This window comes from Gracilinanus agilis, chromosome 2, assembly GCF_016433145.1.
Source record: "Gracilinanus agilis isolate LMUSP501 chromosome 2, AgileGrace, whole genome shotgun sequence".
NCBI classification, from domain to species: domain Eukaryota; kingdom Metazoa; phylum Chordata; class Mammalia; order Didelphimorphia; family Didelphidae; genus Gracilinanus; species Gracilinanus agilis.
In genome coordinates, this window is record NC_058131.1 from 159,386,316 (window position 1) to 159,406,408 (window position 20,093).

General features: G+C 34.6%; 1 protein-coding gene across 1 annotated transcript in view; it reads right to left on the reverse strand.

The window, feature by feature from the left end:
- The window catches only part of PPP3CC (protein phosphatase 3 catalytic subunit gamma), a 100,865-nt gene that overhangs the window by 39,163 nt on the left and 41,609 nt on the right, over positions 1-20,093 (reverse strand). The gene's annotated exons all lie outside the window — the stretch shown is intronic.

The window sequence follows — 20,093 nt, forward strand, 5'->3', positions numbered from 1 at the left end:
ATTCAATAAATTATCTATAGGGAAGAAAAGTTCACAGGACATACTAGAAATACTGAGTGGAGAATTCCAAAAATTCTTATGAATAGTTTTCAATAATATCCTAAGGATATGGACATTTAATGGTATGTTTAATTTACAATTAAACAAGTAAGGTGTTTAAAGAGATAAATAGCTCAAAAATTTAATAGTAAAGTTCAAAGTTTAAGCTAAAATAAGAGCCAAGATTTCTTAAGTTCCAGTTCTAGAATTCAAAGCATTACAACTTAGCCTTTTTGAGTTCTCTTGAAACAACAGGAGAAATACATAAAAAATCTCTATTTATCAGCAACATCACATAACTGACAAATAGTATCCCTTCTAACTGAAACTGGTCTCAGGGCATATGATAGAGAAGATTTCTTTTCTCCTTTAATAGCAGGGAAAAAAAACTAACTCATTTTCAAGGCAGTTTCCAAGATTTATGCAAGTTTAAAGAAAAGAATGCAAATAAAATTGGAAAACTAGGTTTCAAGTCTAAAAATTTTATTTGATATTCTCAAAAGTATAATGTCACTAGTCAGGTATGCAACATAACTACTATTAAATATAATAGATGGTTCACGTTTTATTAAAATAATGAGGGCAGCTCAAATGCTTTGGTGCTCCTCTTGTCAACAAATACTGGGCTACTTTTCAAATTCATCTTTTCACACATCAATGACCACACTTTCTAAAATTTGTCATCACCCAAAATACATCTTACCTACATATCTCTCAAATTTTTTTGCCAAACATACTTGCCTAAAATGAATAAAATACTGGGATTTGACTTTAGGAAGAAAAGAACTTACGTTGTTAATTTCCTTGGAAATGTGTATACTATAACTCTTACTGAATTCATAATCCATAATTACTATTATGGTTTTTTTCATGACTACAAACTAGTAGGTATCATTTTTAAATGGGATTAATTTTCTTTAAGGCTACACTACAGCAAACACATTAAAAAACAAGAATGTTATGATAGTTTTCATTTTCAAAAAATATTCCCAGAGCTAAAGCAAAAATAGGTCTGATTAAAAGAGTTAAGGAAGGTGATTACATCATGATAAAAGGTATAGACAATGAAGTAATAAATAAGACTAGGAGATGGTTCTATAAAAAAAAAACCCAAGCAAAATAGATAACTCATTGGTTAATTTGATTTAAAAAGTGAAAGAAGAGAATCATATTACCAGTATCAAAAATGAAAAGGACAAACATCTTCAATGAAGAGGAAATTAAAGCATTTATTAGGAACTATTTTATAAAATTATGTGAAAATAATATGATAATCTAGGTGAAATGGAAGAATATTTACAAAAATATAAATTGCTCAAATTAACAAAAGAGGAAATAGAAAAATTAAATAATCCCATTTTAGAAAAAGAAATCGAAGAAACCATCAATGAACTTCCTATGACAAATTCCCCAGGGCCCGATGGATTCACAAGTGAATTCTATCAAACATTTAAAGAACAATTAATCCCAATACTATATAAACTATTTGGCAAAATAAGCAAAGGAGTCCTACCAAATTCTTTTTATGACATAAATGGTGCTGAAAGTCCAAAAAACAGAGAAAGAGGGGGCGGTTAGGTAGGACAGTGGATTGAGAGCCAGGCCCAGGCCCAGGTCCCGGGTTCAAATCTGACCTCAGACATGTCCTAACTGTGTGACCCTGGGCAAGTCACTTAACCCCCATTGCCCAGCCCTTACCACTCTTCTGCCTTGGAACCAATACACAGTATTGATTCTAAGAGAGAAGGTAAGGGTTTTCTTTTGAGAGAGAGAGAGAGAGAAAACTACAGACTTATTTCCTTAAGGAATATAGACACAAAAATCTTAAATAAAATACTAACAAAGATACTACAGCACCATATTATAAGAATTATTCACTATGGGATTTATACCAGAAATGCAAGGATGGTTCAATAGAAGGAAAACTATCAGCATAACTGACTATATCAATAACCAAACTAACTAAAATTACATTTATTTCAATAGTTGCAGAAAAAGTCTTTGAGAAAATACAACACCCATTCCTATTTAAAAAACACTAGACATCATAGGAATAAAAGGGCCTCTCCTTAAAATAATAAGTAGTATCTATCTAAAACCATTAGCAAGTATCATCTGCAATGGGCATAAGTTAGCCTTCTCCAGTAAAATCAGGAGTGAAGCAAGGATGTCCATTACCACCACTATTATTTAATATTGTACTAGAAATGTTAGCTTTAGGAATAAGAGAAGGAAAAAAATTTGAAGGAGTTAAAGTAAACAATGAGCATACTAAGCTATCACTCTGTGGATGATATGATGGTATACTAAGAGAATCCACTAAACTCTTGTTGCATTAAGTAATAACTTGAGCAGAATGAAAAATGGATCCCTATAACTCATCAGCATTTCTATATATTTCCAACAAAAATTAGCAGCAAGAGTTAGAAAGATAAATTTCATTTAAAGTCACTCTAGATAATATAAAATATTTGGGAATCTATCTGCCAAGACAAACACAGGAATTATATGAACATAATTACAAAACTCTTTCCACACAAATAAAACTAGATCTAAACAAGTGGAAAAACATTAAATGCTCATGAGTAGGATGAGCTAATATAACAGAAATGACAATCTTACCTAAATTAATTTATTTCTTCAGTGCCATACCTATCAAACTACCAAAAAACTATTTTATAGAATTAGAAAAAATAATAACAAAATTCACTTGAAAGAACAAAAGATCAAAATATCAAGGGAAGTAATGAAAAAAAAAGTGAAGGATGGGCAGTAGCAGATCTTAAACTGTATTAAAAAGCAGTGATCATTAAAACAATCTGGTACTGGCTAAGAGACTGAAGGGTGGATCAAAGGAATAGACTACGGGTAAATGACCTCAGCAAGACAGTGTTCAATAAACCCAAAGAGCCCAGCTTTGGGGATAAGAACACACTATTTGAAAAAACTGTTGGGAAAATTGGAAAACAATATGACAAAAATTAGGTTTAGATCAATATCTCACACTCAATACCAAGATAAGTTCAAAACGGGCATATGATCTAAGCATAAGGAGTGATATTATAAGTAAATTAAGTAAATGTGGAATAGTATACCTGTCAGATCTATGGGGAAGGGAAGAATTTTAGACCAAGCAAGAGATAAGAGAACATTACAAGATGTAAAATGAATAATTTCGATTATATTAAATGAAAAAGGGTTTGTACAAACAAAACCAATCAACCAAAATTAGAAGGGAAGCAACAAACTGGAAAAAAATTTTATAACGAAATTTTCTGACAAAGTTCTAATTTCTCAAATATACCAAGAATGAAGTCAAATTTATAAGAAATCAAAACATTCCCCAAATGACGAATAGTGAAGGGATATGAATAGGCAGTTTTCAAATAAAGAAATCAAAACTATCAATAATCATATGAAAAAATGTTCTAAATCCTTCCTGATTAGAGAAATACAAATCAAAACAACTCTGGGGTACCACCTCATACCTATCATATTGGTCAATATTACAGTAAAGGAAAATGATAAATGTTGGAGGGGTGTGGCAAAATTGGGACACTAATGCATTGCTGGTAGAGTTGTAAATTGATTCAGCCATTCAAGAGGGCAATTTAGAATTATGCCCAAAGGGCTATAAAATAATACATATATACCCTTTGATCCAGAATTACCACTAAGAAGTTTATATTCTAAAGAGATTTTTAAAAATGGGAAAGGACCTATTTATACAAAAATATTTATAGCTGCTCTTTTTGTGGTAGCAAAGAATTGGCAATTAAAGGAATATCCATCAATTGGGGAATGGCTAAATAAATTGTGGTATGTGATGGTGATGGAATACTATTATGCTAGAAGGAATGACAAACAGGATGATTTCAGAAAGAGCTGGAAAGTCCTACAAGAACTGATGCAGAGTGAAATAAGCAGAACCAGGAAAACATTGTACACAGTAACAGTAATATTACAGGATGGTCAACTGTGATAGGCTTAGCTGCTATTAATGATCCAGGACAATTCTGAGGGACTCCACCTCCAGAGAAAGAATTGTTGGAGGCAGAATACAGATTGAAAATATATGATTTTTCACTTGCTTATTTGGTTTATGTTTTGGGGTTTTGGTTTAATAAGATTATTCAGTTATAAAAATGAACAATATGGAAACATGTTTTTGCATAATATATGTATAACCCAGATCAAATCACCTGCCAGCACTGGGAAAGGGATGGGAAGGGAGGGAGGGAGATGATTTCTATCATATAACTTAGGAAAACTTATGTAAAAATTTGTTATTACATGTAAATGGTAAAAAAAATTAAAATAAAAAAATCCTTAGCTTTATATCACTGAGATTATTAAGAGCCAATTTGTAGCAATGAGGAATAAACTGACTACATTCACATCTAAGGAGGGACAAATATAAGCAACTAAGGTGATTATGGAGACCAAATCAAACTAAAGAAAATATGGTTGAAATGAGCCAGCACCACAAGAGGGATTATAATTAGGTGATTAGGTGTTGTATATTTCATCTTCTTCACAGGAGGTGAATATGAATAAAATGTTTATTGATTTTCATAACTAGATGTTAATAACATTAGCAACAGAAGCTCTAATTTATATGCTTTATGGTTTATAAAGTGCTTTATATGGTTATATCATTTAATATTCACAAACAATCCTGCTAGGAAGGTGCTATTATCACCCCCATTTTACGGACTATATAAAAAGACGCCTCGGGGTCAAAAGACTTGGTGAGGATCACATAGCCAGTAAGTTGTTTGAGGCTAGATCTGAAACTCAGGTTGATTCTCCTGACTCTGAAGTCTGAGTCTGAATTCATGTACACTATGATCCATATAAATATATTCCAATAGAACTCTCTAAAAAAGCAACAATAGAGGCACCAAATCTATGTGAGATAAAAAACAGGGAAACTAATCTAGTGAAAGCTGTCACAATTATTTAGTAATTTTATCTTGAAAATAATTTTAAAACTTCTATTTTAAAACTTTTTAAAACTTCTGAGATGTATTCATTACTAATCACAGATTTACCAGTCTTGCTAAAGTATGAAAATCTGAATAACTCAATTTTTAACAATAAATAGTATCATTAGGATTAAGTCTTTTCAAGAAAAAACACTTTAAAAAATAGCATTATATAAACATTCCTCTCATGCCTACAATTTCACCTAAACCCCTTACCAATCTTGAGAGGTAGGTAAGAGAAGTATTATTTTTTCTCAACTCTGGGTAAGAATGCTATGGTAGTGACTTCCAAATTTTCTGACTACATAACTCATAAAATAAAAATAAAAAGATTTTGAGGCATGCATATATGTATATGATATATACATCCTACTATAAAATATTCATACAAATATAATGTACATTCTAAAGCACAGAAAAATAGAAAACAACAAGGATGGGACAAAGAAAAAATCAGCAAAACTCTAAAATGATAGTTATTAATATTACTCTTTTAATGAGTGCAATGTAATTGAATATGCTTCATTATTTTGGAAAACTTAGAATGACACTTTATGATGAAGAAATTCATATTCAGCATATTTTGATATTTGAATTTAATGTCTGACAAAGAATAGTTCCCAAATATAAATAGATCCAAATGAGAGAATTATATCATTAGCTATGCTTGGAAATCATTATTTTATTTTAAATTATTTTTTGATTGAAAATTGAAAAATTATTTTTCAATCCCATCCACCAACTATGCAAAGGTTTTTGTGAAATGTGTCTAGTTAATTTCTCTCTTTCTTGATATCATTAATTCTTTTTATGAACTAATCAGAAAATATTACATTTTAATATATTTACTAAATGGGTTAAAATCTACTACAAATCTTTACTTCGAAGATTTCAAAAACTGTTAGAAAATGTGTATTCTAAGTTTAAATATGCAGATATGAAAATTTTTATAGGTAAGATACATCATTTTAGCAATGAAATCATAAAATGATGGAAGCATTTCCAAACATTCATTTTCAAAATGCCCATTTCACAGGAAAAGTTTCTTTTCTTTAAAAAATAGTGCTTTCTCACTTATTATTTATCTGGTGTTTTTTAAACCCTTACCTTCCGTCTTAGAATTGATTCTAAATAGCAATTCCACACCAGAAGGGCAGTAAGGACAAGGTAACAGGAGTTAAGTGACTTGCCCAGGGTCACATAGCTAAGAAGTGTCTGAGGCCAATTTGAACCCAAGATCTTACAACTCCAGGCCTGGTGTTCTATCCACTGTGCTACCTAGCTGCCCTTTTCTCACTTATTAAAAAGCCACATTTACCTTAAAGAGACAGATAAGGGGGCAACTGCGTAGCTCAGTGGATTGAGAGCCAGGCCTAGAGACTGGAGGTCCTAGATTCAAATCTGACCTCAGACACTTCCCAGTTGTGTGACCCTGGGCAAGTCACTTGACCCTCCTTGCCTAGCCCTTACCACTCTTCTGCCTTGCAGCCAATACACAGTATTGACTCCAAGACAGAAGGTAAGAGTTTAAAAAAAAAAAAAAAGAGAAAGAGATAAACTTTTTTTTTTTTGGGGGGGGGTACCAATTTCTAATCGGATCTTAGGAGGTCATTTATTCTTACCTCATAACATAGCTGATGAAGAGCGCGTATAGTAGAAATATCAGCTCTTCACTTCACAGTTTGTTTACTTGTGCTTGAAATAATACCACATTCAAGAAATCTTTTCAAGTCATTTGTCCATTTTGTGAGGATTGGCTTAGTTTGACCAAGGTCTATCAATTTCACCTTTGCTCTATCTCTCCTACATGCCTTCTCTCCTCTTACATGGCCACAACTTATGTAGACTCTGATTAATTCACACTTTGATTACTGCAATAGCCTTCTGGTGGGTCTGCCCACCTCTATTATCTCCCCACTTCAATTCATCCTTCAGTCTCTAAAGTGGTTTTCCTAAAGGAAAGATCTGACCATGTCATTCCCCCTATTCAAAAAACTCCACTGGCTCCTTATCATTCCAGGATTAAATACAAAATGGTCTGTTTGGCACTGGAGCCCCTCCATAACCCAGGTCTGCCCCTTCCTCCATTTTCACTCTTCTTACGCCTTATATTTTCCCATGTGCTCTTTGATTCAATGACTCTGGTTTCCTTGCCATTCCATGAATAAGATCCCACATCTCCTGACTTGGGCATTTTTACTATCTGTCTCTCCTGCATTTCCTCATCTCCACGTTCTACAGGGAGCCTTTCCCTACTCTCTTTGATTCTAGTGTCTTCCTTCTGTTAATAATTTTCTATTTATCCTGAATGTTGCCTGTTGTATGTACATGTGTGTGCATGTTGTCTCTTCCATTAGATTTAAACTTCTGGAGGGTAAGAACTATCTTTTCCCTTTTTTCTATATCCCCACTGCTTAACATAGTTCCTGGAACACAGTAGACATTTAATGTTTACTGACTGATTTGCTTGTGGTTACAATGGTAAAGTTCAGACCTGAAAAGTTTCTCAACTCTTTCTACAGGGTTCCTTCCATTAGATCGAGCATCACAGAATCCCAGAGAGGAAAGGGGCTTTGATGTAGTCTAGTACAACCCATGTCTAAAGTATGGAATCCATTTACAATTTCCCCCAAGAACTGGTTTCCTGCTCCCACTTAAAGACTTCCACAGGGAGAAGAAAGAATCATTAACACCCAGGGCAGCTCTATTTTAATTGTCTGATTGTTAAGAAATTTTCTTTAAATTGAACATGAATCAGTTGTTAAACTTTCTGCTTCTCTCACAACAATCTTTCCCATCTGTCCCTGCACCTCTTTTCCACTCAAATTACCACCACTCCAGTTCAGGCCCATATCATCCATATGTAGGCTATTTCAAGACCTTTTAATGAGATTTAAAAAAACAACCACCCACCCACCCACAGATAAAATAAAATACCTGGGAGTATATCAACCAAAACAAACTCGGGAACTATGTTAACATAATTATATATGTATGTGTGTGTTTATATTTCAGTGAGATCTAAATCATGGAGAAATATTAATTGTTCATGGATAGAGGCCTCTGCATCCCTCTGGTTTCTAGTAACAAACTCTGGAGAAATCTGTGCTAGGGCAATGGTGCACATGCCTACAAAGGAGGCTCTGAGTGTTACCTCTGGCATATGTGCCATAGGTTCACTACCACGGGTCTATACCTAGTTTCCATTATGTTGTTTTCTAGTTTTCCCAGAAGTTTTTGTTAAGTAGTGTGTTCTTGTCTCAAAGGCTTGGAACTTTGAATTTATAAAACAGTAAATTATTATGGTCACATACTTCTATACCATATTTCTTAATTGTCCTTTGGATGATACTCAAGTTGGATTTTTTGAGGCCTATGAAATTTCATGATTGAGAATCTTACAAAATCACCAGAAAAATACTGATGTTAAAAAAAGATGAGTCTTTGTTTTAGGAAAAAGTTTAGGGTCAATATTCTTAAATCAATTCTGCATGTTTTCTTCAGAATTTAATTCTGAGACTATTTGTCTGATCAATTAAATTTATGGATTGACTATCCATGTGCATATATGATGGTTTGAACAATGGGTATTCTTCATCCACTTGATTTTTCCTGTGTGGGTAGTTAGGGTCAGTTCTTTTAGAATGAAAAATGAAATCTTTTTTTTTTTTTTTAAAAGTAAATACTTCAATGCCTTCAAATTCGTATTGCCTCTAGATAATCTTGGTGTATATTTGGTTTAAGATATACTTGTTCTTTATACAATTGTTTTCTTCAATTATATTTTCACCTTTTCATATAGCATCTCTGTAACTATGATATTAGAGTCCAGGCATGGTAGCACTATTGTATTTGATGATGGAAATTGTTATAAAGATCTTTATAGATCTTTCCCATTTTTCATCTGTTTGTTGTAGTTCAGTTTCATCTTAAATGTCCTTAAGATGTTTTGTTTCGCTGAGTCTTTTGTCAAACTTTCTTTGCACTTGTATTTTTCCTCAATGCTTTATGAGACATATCCTATTTTATGGAACAGTGCATAGAGGTTATACTTGGAGTCAGCAAGACCTGAGCTCATGTTCTATCTTTGACATGTACTAGCTACATGACACAGGGAAAGTCATATAAATCTTTTAAGACTATAAATTGTAGATCTCCATCAGTAGTATTTCCTCACCAAGTTCCCTACCCTGCATAGGTCTGTCTTCAGTTCCTTTTCCCTCCCTTATCCTATACTGTTTATATTGTTCCATTAAGAGGTTCCATTATATTATAATAATATAATAAGACTCCATCAAACTTATTCTTAAAGTATTATAAAGAAGTTTATATTCTAAAAAAAATTGTTCGTGGATGGGCAGAGCTAATATAATTAAAATGAGAATCCTCCGTAAACTAATACCTATCCAATACCATCCCAATTAAATTACTAAAAAATGATTTTATCACACTTGAAAAAATAATAAAATTAATTTGGAAGAATAAAAAATCAAGAATATCAAAAGAATTAATTTTTTTTAAGTAAAGGAAAGAGGTCTAGCATTACCAGATTTTAAATAGTACTATAAAAACAATAATTATCAAAACTATCTGGTCCTGGCCAAGAAAGAGAAAGGTAGATCAGTGGAACAGAATAGACATATGACAAATAACAGCAAAAGATTATAGTAATCTTTTTGACAAAATCATAGATTCAAGTTTTGGGGATAAAAAAATCAGTTTGGTCAAAATTGCTGGGAAAAATGGAAACTAGTTTGGCAGAAACTAGGTATAGACTTACACTAGATATATCTTATAGTACACCACTCACTAAGGTAAGATCAAAATGGATGCATGATCTAGACATAAAAGAAGATACCATAAGTAAATTAGAACAGGGAACATACTACCTAACAGATTTATGGATAGGAGAGGAATTTATGAGTCAACAAGAAATGGAGAGCATTGTGAAAGGTTAAATGGGTAATTTTGAGTATATTAAGTTGAAAAGCTTTTGTATAATTAAAATAAACGCTGCCAAGATTAGAAAGAAAGCAGAAAATTGGTGAAAAAATTTTATAGACAGCATCTCAGAGGTCTCATAACTAAACTATATGGAGAATTTTGTCAAATGTATTCATTTATTTTGAAGCCCTTGCCTTCCATCTTGGAGTCAATACTGTGTATTGGCTCCAAGGCAGAAGAGTGGTATGGGTAGGCAACGGGGGTCAAGTGACTTGCTCAGGGTCACACAGCTGGGAAGTGTCTGAGGTCAGATTTGAACCTAGGACCTCCAGTCTCTAGGGTTGGCTCGCAATCCACTGAGCTACCCAGCTGCCCCCCTTTGTCAAATTAATAATAAGAGCCATCTCTCAATTGATATATGGGCAAAAGATATGAACAGACAACTTTTGGATTAAGAAGCCAAAGTCATATATAGGTATATGAAAAAAATGTTCTAAATCACTATTGATGAGACAAACGTAAACTAAAACAACTCTTGAGATATCACCTTACCCCATCAGACTGACTAAAATGTCAAAAGAGAAAAGTGATAAATGTTGGAGGGAATGTGGGAAAACAGGGACACTAATGCAATGTTGGGGGAGCTCTGAACTGATCCAACCATTTTGGAGAGCAATTTGGAACTATGCCCAGAGTCTTATAAAAGAAGATCAGGAAAGGAAAAGAACTCACATGTTTCAAAATATTTATAACAGCCTTCTTTGTTATGGTAAAGAATTGGAAACTAAGGAAATGCCCATCAACTGAGAAACAGCTGAACAAAACTATTGTATCATAAGAAACGACAAACAGACTAATTTTTAAAAAAAAACTTGGAAAGAACTACAGAAGATAATGAACAGTGAAATGAGTAGAACCAGGAGGACATTATGCACAGCCACAGAATTAATGCTGGAAGAATAAACTGTGAATGTTATCTCCAGAAAGTGAACAGAAAGGTAAAATATGAACAACATAATTTATATGTACCTGTTGATCACCTTGACAATATTTTTTGTGATGGGGGAAGATGAGGGACTAGGACATTTGTGGATGGGAATTATCATATAGATATGAAGAAAAGTAAGCTGAAGATTAGATTTCTGATTTCATTTATGTACTATCTTCTTTTTCTTTGTACATGGAAATGCTTGCTTCATTTGGTTTTGTAAAATTTAGAATTAAAAATAAATAAGTAAAAAACAAAGTTTTATTCTCCTATGTTTATCACTATTTAACACTAAAGTATGAAAATCTGAATAACCCCATTATTTTTTTAAACCTTTACCTTGTGTTTTAGAATAAATACTGTGTATTGGCTCCAAGGCAGAAGAGTGGTAAGGGCTAGGCAATGGGGATTAAGTGACTTGCCCAGGGTCACAAAGCTAGGAAGTATCTAAAATCATATTTGAATGCAAGATCTATTGTCTCTAGGCCTGGCTCTCAAACCAATAAGTCACCTAGTTGCCTCCTGGATAATGCCTTTCCCTCCGAGATTACTTTCTATCTACTCTGTATAAACCTTGTTTATATTCAGTATTTACACAGACTATGACAGGCTTCTTGAGAACAGAGTCAGTATTTTTCCTTTTCTCTTATCCCCACTTCTAAGCACAGTGCTTGATCCATAGTTAAGTACATATAGAGGCTAGTTGACTGACAAAAAGCAATACTAGAAATAATTTTGTTTACATAGGATCTTTCTCTCTGTTTTTGACCATCTTGAAGTACATGCCTGGTTGTAGTATTAATGGGTCAAAAGGTACAGAGGTTAGTAACTTAAAAAAAATAATAATGCTGAGACAGCTGGGTGGTTCAGTGGATAGAGAGAGAGAGAGACAGGCCTGAAGACAGATCCTGGGTTCAAATCTGGTCTCAACCCTTCCTACCTGTGTGACTCTGAGCATGTCACGACCTCATTTGTGTCTAGTCCTTACAGCTTTTCTACTGTGGAATTGATAGAAGTTAAGAGTTTTAAAAATAACAATTCTAAAATGTTTTCAGAAGAGATGTAGTAATTCACAATCCTACCAACAGTGCATAAATGTGCCTGTTACCCCACATTCCCTCCAAAATTTGCCATTTTCATATTTTCTCATCTTTGCAAAATAAAGGATATTCTTCAACTAATCTCAAATATCTTTCTTTACCAGTTTTGCTTCCTTTTTTCTTGACTATGAAAAGAAATAATGTCCTTTTGAGGTTAATCTTTCTACCTTTGTCCTTAATTACAATATCCAGAAAGGATGGGTGTGAGAATTTCAGCATATATTCATTTTTTTATTGTCCAAGAAATTTTTTCTTTATTCTAAAATGTAGATAGATGGCAAAATGGCAACACAAATATCATTTTCTGACAAAGCACTTGATTTGGTGGCTTATTATAAATACCTTAATGTGCAGACCTGTAGCACCTCAATGCTTAACTGTTGAGGTTTCTCAATCCTTATTTTTCTTTATTTTCTGTTTCCTTTAATAGCCCTCTTATTTTTTTTGGAATTTTAAGAATTAAAAAAACTTTTACAAAACTAATTTAAAATTCTAAGTGAATTTTCATATTCCAGAAGATATGTGTTAATAAGTATATTAATAAAACCTAATCCTTCCATGTGGAGTGAAATTCTGGAGGGTCTCATGCCCCCATGAATCACTCTAATGACCAGATGGGAGACTTGATGCTGGCAGAGTTCACGTGGCTTTATTCAGAGGTAAGGTGGGGGGCATGGAGTGAGCAACACTGTCTGGGCCTAGACAGCATCCTCACAAGGAGGGATGGCAAGGGTGAGGTTATACCACCTGGCCATGGGTAGTATCCTTACAAGGGAGAGAGAGAGAAAGAGTGGCTCCACAGTTTGAGGTCTCAGAAACAGTGAGCAATTGATACTTAGGTTTACTCAGATTTTATAGGGATCCAACACAATGCTATCTCTACTTTCCCATCATCTGTATCCTATTCTACCCTCCTTCTTCTATCCTCAGTCCTATATCATAGTCATATAAAAAATGCTCCAAATCATTAATAAATTAAGAGAAATGCAAATAAACAACTAAAGTTCAATACCACACCATTCAGACTGGTGAAGATGAGAAAACAGGAATATTAATGCACTGTTTGTAGAATGATTCTTAATGAAGTGGTCTAAACATTCTGGAAATCAATTTGGAACTATGCTCAAAAAAGTCACCAAATTGTACATTCCCTTTAAAGTGGAAATACTAAGCCTTTATACCAAAGAGTTCAAAGAAAGAGAAAAGAATTTGTATGCAAATAAAAAACATTTAAAGGAGCTCTTTTTGTAGGTACAAAGAACTGGAAACAAAAGAGATGCCTATTACTAGAAAAGGTTTATGAATGTAGAGTATCATTGAGTCTTTTTTTTTAAAACCTTTATCTTCTGTCTTAGCATGAATACAAGTATTGGTTCCAAGGCAGAAGAGTGGTAAAGGCTAGGCAAATGGGGTTAAGTGACTTGCCCAGGGTCACAGGCTAGGAAGTATCAGATTTGAACCCAAGACCTCTTATTTCCAGGTCTGGATCTCTATTCACTGAGACACTCAGCAGTCCCAGTATCGCTGAAATGATAAAGGATAGTTTTCCAGAGAAATCTGGGAAAACTTGTATGGCATGATGCAGAATAAAGTTGATATAACCAGGAGAATAATTTATATAATAACAGTACTGTAAAGATAAACAACTCTCGGGCATGTAAGAACTCTAAACAATGCAATGGCTAATCTCAAAGAGATAAAGCATGCTACTGACCTGCTAACAAAGAGAACTCAAGATGAAGAATAAAAACATTTTTGACATGGATAATGTAAGAATTTGTCCTATACATCTATGCATAATTGTTACAAAGATTTTATTTTTTCTTTCTTTTCCCCTCTAATATTTTAAGGGGTGGTAGTGGAAAGTCAAGAAAATGAATGCTTATTAATTGAAAATAAGTAAAATAAATGTGGTTTTTGGGGCAGCTGGGTAGCTCAGTGGAGTGAGAGTCAGGCCTAGAGACAGGAGGTCCTAGGTTCAAACCCGGCCTCAGCCACTTCCCAGCTGTGTGATCCTGGGCAAGTCACTTGACCCCCATTGCCCACTCTTACCAATCTTCCACCTATGAGACAATACACCGAAGTACAAGGGCTTAAAAACAAACAAATAAATAAATAAATAAATAAACAAACAAACAAACAAATAAATAAATAAATAAATAAGTGTGGTTTTTTTAAGTCAGGGCTCTTGCCACTGCATTATGCATAATATAGAAAATATTCAGTTGCTTTCTTTTAAATTTATTTTTCTATTAGATTTATCCAGTCAATTCCTGAATACAATAAGTTCCATGCTCCTCCTAATATACTCCACTGTCAAACTATGCTGCAGAAAACTCCTCACTAAGATAAAAGCTCCTTGAAAAGAAACTTTTCTCATTGTCTTTTATGATTTAGTTATGTGAGTGAGCAATTCAGCAATTGCCTTATCATCTTTTTGTGTTTGATAAGAAAAATGTTAATTTTTAAAGTGGCTTATCTGTTTGAAAATCCAAGATCTCATTTTTACATTTACATTTTGCTACTATTTGAAAACAGCAAATCAAATCAAGAAACAATTTATATGCATATGCCACAACTGAATTTTGTTTTTATATCTCCTCTGTTCTACTTCCTCTCTGAATCAGGATATAATTTTACAATTATCTCCTACTGCATTCAATTAAAAGGTCAGGATCATTAGTGGTTCTATATAGTCCCTCAAAAACTTCTCTTCCACTTAGTTCATGGAAATTTTGCTTTATCTGATGAAGCATACCATGGTGGGCAAGGGTAAATCCACAAACAAGCCAGAGTCATTAGAATCTCAAAGACGATAAAGAGAATATTTTATAATTCAAAATTAGTAACATGAAATAATAACAACAAGAAGAAAAAGAATAAGAGATCTAGAGAATTCACTTAAATATGACCACTTTTACCCATGATCTACATGGATGGGACACATATGGGTGCATATACTAGAAAATGTTCTGTGCAGTATATGTACATACAATAAATGTTTGTTATTTTGCATATTATCCTCTATTTAAAGGGAGTCTTCCTGGATGAGTGAAAATGGCCAGTCGAATGATTAGACCAGTTTGGGTATGCAGGTGCTCCAGATTCCTATAGGTGCCATTCTAAACCTGATTTCTAGTCCCTCAGTATCATACCTATCCTCACTGAGATGAATACTTCCTTGGTCATGAAGCCACAGAGCTGGGAACAAGTTGTCTGACTTCTGGAATGGAAATGAAAATAGAGGCCCTGCAGGATGAAACCCTAGAAAGGCATCACATGAGGCAACATATTCACTTGTGTCACGAAGGCTACCCTATATGAAGTCAAACCTGAAGAGGAATGACACATCAATGGAAAATCTCTAAAGATTCTCTTATTTGAGGATGACCCTATTCTGACTACATCACGCATTCCAGCACCATCAGTGAGATGAACCGTGGGAACCTAGCCATCCTTCCATGTCTGACAAACAAAGGGCTCACACATTACTCTGATTATTAAATGAAGCTGGACTGAGAATCCATTAAAATATGTCTGTTTGTTTAGCTTCGTCACATATTACATACAGTCAGATAGATCCAGAATTGAATAAGAAACGGCTCAATTACACTGGGGAAACAGTCAGTGTCTTTGATCCCAATTCGCAGTTGTTATAAAAGTCCATCTTCAAAGACAATTCCACTATTTTCCAGGGGGTACTGTATTGCTACAAACTATACAGCACTACAGTTTCAGAAGTCACAGGTGAACCAAAGAGTAGTAGAAAAATATATGTTTGGAAAAAAAAAAAAGGCTGGAAGCAGGTAGGTGGCTCAGTAGATAGAGCCAGGTCTGAAGACATGAGGTCCTGGGCCTTCAAATCTGGCCTAAGCAAGTCCTAGCTATGTGGCCCTGGGAAAGTCACTTAACCCCAACTGCCTAGCCTTTACTGCTCTTCTGCTTTAGAACCAATACTTAGAATTAATTCTAAGAAAGAAGGTTAAGGGTTTAAAAAAAAAGGAAAAGAAAGAAATATGTATGCTTGGCATAAGTAGGATATATTATATTACCAATAATAATTTTCATATGAGAAGTGACATAAAATATCAATGACTAGAAAATGTAGTTCACTTATTTAATGAGTGAAGGATAATGGTGTTGCATTAGCATTTAAAAATAGTAAAAGAATCAGAAAATTCCCAATGGCTTCTCTTTGGGAGAATTTTGAACACCATTTCTGCCACTTACTACATATATTACCTTGGGCAAATCACATAACTTCTCTGAGCCTGTTTCCTATTCTGGGGGGAAAAATTGAGGGAGCTGAACTAGATGACTTCTAAGAAATGTTTTTTAATCCTTACTTTCTGTCTTAGTAACAACTCTAAGATAGAAGGGCAAGGGCTAGGAAGAGCTCAGTGACTTGTCCAGGGTCACCCACAGCTAAGAAGTATATGAGGCCAGATTTGAAACCAGTTTTTCCCAACTCCAGGCCTAGCACTCTATCCACTGTGCCACCTAGCTGCTCCAAATTAAGAGATCTTTTTTTTTTAATTTCTATTTTTTAATATTTTTCCATAGTTACATGTTTCATGTTCTTTCCCTCTCCCCCAAACCCTCCCGCCCCCCTGTAGCTGATGCACAATTCCACTGGGTCTTACATGTATCATTAAGACCTAATTCCATATTCTTGATAGTTGGACTAGAGTTATCGTTTAGTGTCTACATCCCCTATAATATCCCCATCAGCCCATGTGTTCAAGCAGTTGTTTTTCTTCTGTGTTTCTCCTCCCACAGTTCTTCCTCTGAATGTGGCTAGTTTTCTTTCTCATAAGTCCCTCAGAAATGTCCTGGATCCTTGCATTGCTGCTAGTGGAGAAGTTATTTACATTCAATTGTGCCACAGTGTATCTGTCTCTGTGTACAATGTTCTTCTGGCTCTGCTCCTTTCACTCTGCATCAGTTCCTGGAGGTCATTCCAGTTCACATGGAATTCCTCCAGTTCTTTATTCCTTTAAGCACAATAATATTCCATCGCCAACAGATACCACAATTTGTTCAGCCATTCCCCAATCGAAGGACATTTTCGATCTAATATAGCCATATATTTAGACCTAGTTAAGTTCATCATGATTTAATGTGTCCAATCTTCAATGAATTAGTTTGTTGAAGTGAGGTTCTTTCAGTCAAAGTCCTGGCTCACCATCCTGAATGTCTATTACTGGGCCAGAGTGAGGAACACCAAATTGGCAGTATCTGCTGCAACTAATGAATCTTTTCCTTTACCACTGCTCAGCAACTGGGATTTTCTAATTATATTAACTCTAGAAATTTGGAGCTCAAAGAGATCTTAAAGTTGTCTAGTCCAAACCCTTCAGTATACACTTAAGGAAATGGAGACCCACATAAGTTAAATACTTTCCCAAGGTTACTCTAAATCCAGCATCCTTTCCACTGATTTGATTATCTCATAATTTGCCATTCACTTATTTATTTTGCTGGGAAGAGGAGTGGGTTTTGGGGGGGGGGGAGCAAACAAATTCATCACCAACAACTCAGAGGTGTTAATCCACAAGATGATTAGAATCAATAACATGAAGAATAAGAATGACAAGTGAGTTGTCTTATGCCAAGATCAATAATAGTCAGGAAAACAACCTTTGGACAAAGGATAAGACCAGAAAAGTAGAGACAAGGTTCCTTAGATGCTTATACTTAGCTATGACCATAGCTATTTCCTTGAATCTGTGAAGAGCCCAGTTTGTCTTTAAATATAAGAATAACTCAAAGGAACTTGTCATGGCAAGTGGAAAGGTTCTGCATACATTATTATTCTTCACTTCTAAAAGATGAAACCAGGTACAAAGTAGATTCTTATACCTAAATTCCAGATGTTCAAAGACAGCACCTGAAACTGCTGCCCAGTTTATTTTTTGCTTTTGTTTTTTGTTCTCACTCAGCAGCTTTTCCAGAGGGTATGAATGGTTTGGGGTTTTTTTGAAATCCATATCTTATGTCTTAGAATTGATACTAAGTATATAGGTTCTAAGACAGAAAGGCAATAAGGGCTAGGCAACTGGGGTTAAGTGGTATGCCCAGGTCCCAGAGCTAGGAAGTGTCTACTATGGCCACATTTGAACCCAGAACCTCCCAACTCCAGGCCCGGCTCTCTATCCACTGCGCTACCAAATGGCCCCTCAAAGGGTATAAATGTTAGCAAGAACCTACATTTCTCCTTGTAAAGGATGTTCTCCCACCATTCTGCCATGAAATTAGCCTTGTTGCATTTCACTAAGGAAACAAGATGCAACACTTCTCAATTGACAGTTAGCATTTTGTAGCAGGTACAAAAGGGAAAGCACACTATTAAGTAAAAGGAAGAGAATAATTCCCATTCCATGTTATCAGTGACATTTGAATTGATCAATGCTACTGCTGCTTCATGAAAGATCAATGTTTAAGCGATATTCAAAAATAACCCAATATGGCTTACTCATTTCCTACAAACTCAAGAAAAGGGAGCTTTCTAGGGAGAGGGAGAGGGATTAAGATGTTGAAAGGTCTCCACGTCCAGCTAGAGAGGGAGGAAGATAACAAGCATTTCCAACCTCTGACAGAAAGTGTCAGAGGTTGGGCTCAAACTAAGGTCTTCCTGACTCTAGGTCTAACACTATCCACTATGCCACTAGCTGATAATAAGATGGCATGCTTAGAGACTTCTATAGAGAAAACTAAAAAATCAACTAAATGGTAACTTCGGTGAAGTTGTAACATATAGGGTAGATTCACACGAATTGTCAGCTTTCTTATATATAACCAATAAAAAAAAAGGAAGAGCTAGAAAGAGAAATTCCATTTAAAATAATTAGAGAAGTTATAAAATATTTAGGAAAACATTAATCATTAAAATGATTGGGAGCTGGTTTTAAAAAAAAGTCTACTGGTAGAAGAGGTCAGGTACATAATATACAGAAGCAAATGAACACAACAGCAGAGTGTTCAATAAACCCCCCCTAACTCCAGATACTGGGAGAAAGGATGCAATATTTGACAAAAACTGCTGGGAAAATTGGATAGTAGCCTGGAGTAAATCAGGTTTCTCTCTTACTTTCAAACTCTTTTGCTCCCCTGGCTCCTTTACTCTCTGATTAAAACATGTTTCAATTTGTTATTACATGTAATTTATTTTTTAAAAAAAGAAAAATCAAGAAAGCTAATAATTACCAATGGTTGAATACAGATCTTTTAACTCTAAGTCAGATACTACCACACCAACTTTCTTTAAGTGAATTAATACATATTCTGACTAGCAAAAAACAAAACAAAACAAACAAAAAAAACCCCACCATGTTCCTTCATCCTTCATCATAAGAGACAAAATTTATTCCTTAAACCTGCAACACCCTTAAATTAACAGCATTTCCTTGTCCTTTCTACCCTTAAATTTTTAGGGTCTTCTTTGTCCTCATCACTCTACTGCTCTATTGAATCTCCAAAAGGCCATTTAATCGCTAAATTCAATGGTCTTTTCTTAATACTCAATTTCTTTGCCCTTCTGTTGCTTTTGACACTGCTAATCACTTCCTGCCATCTTCCCATATTTTCCCCTGGTTTATGTGACACAATTCTTCCCTAGTTTCCTCAACCAAACAATCAACCACTAACAACATTTTTATCATATGACTCTGCAAAAGTAGGGTGGGGACATCAGAAGTCTGATACAGCAAAATCCCTGTGTTTCATATTTTGGAGGTAGATAAAAGCCTAAGCAACAGGAATAAGCATAATATATAATATTACATGATAAATGCATTAGACAATTACAGAACAATGTGCCATATGAGGTCTATTGGGAAAGATAGTAAATAGGGAACTGAGTTCAGGAAAGGTTTTTAGAGAAAGAAGAAAACTGTTTAATTTGGCTGGAGTGGGGAGAATATGAAGGTGCAATAGGTAGGTAACATGATACAAAGATGGAAAGTTTGGGCAGACAAAGTTGTGGAAGACCTTGGCAAATGGCAAAATTTTGAGCTTGACTTGGTCAATAAGAGG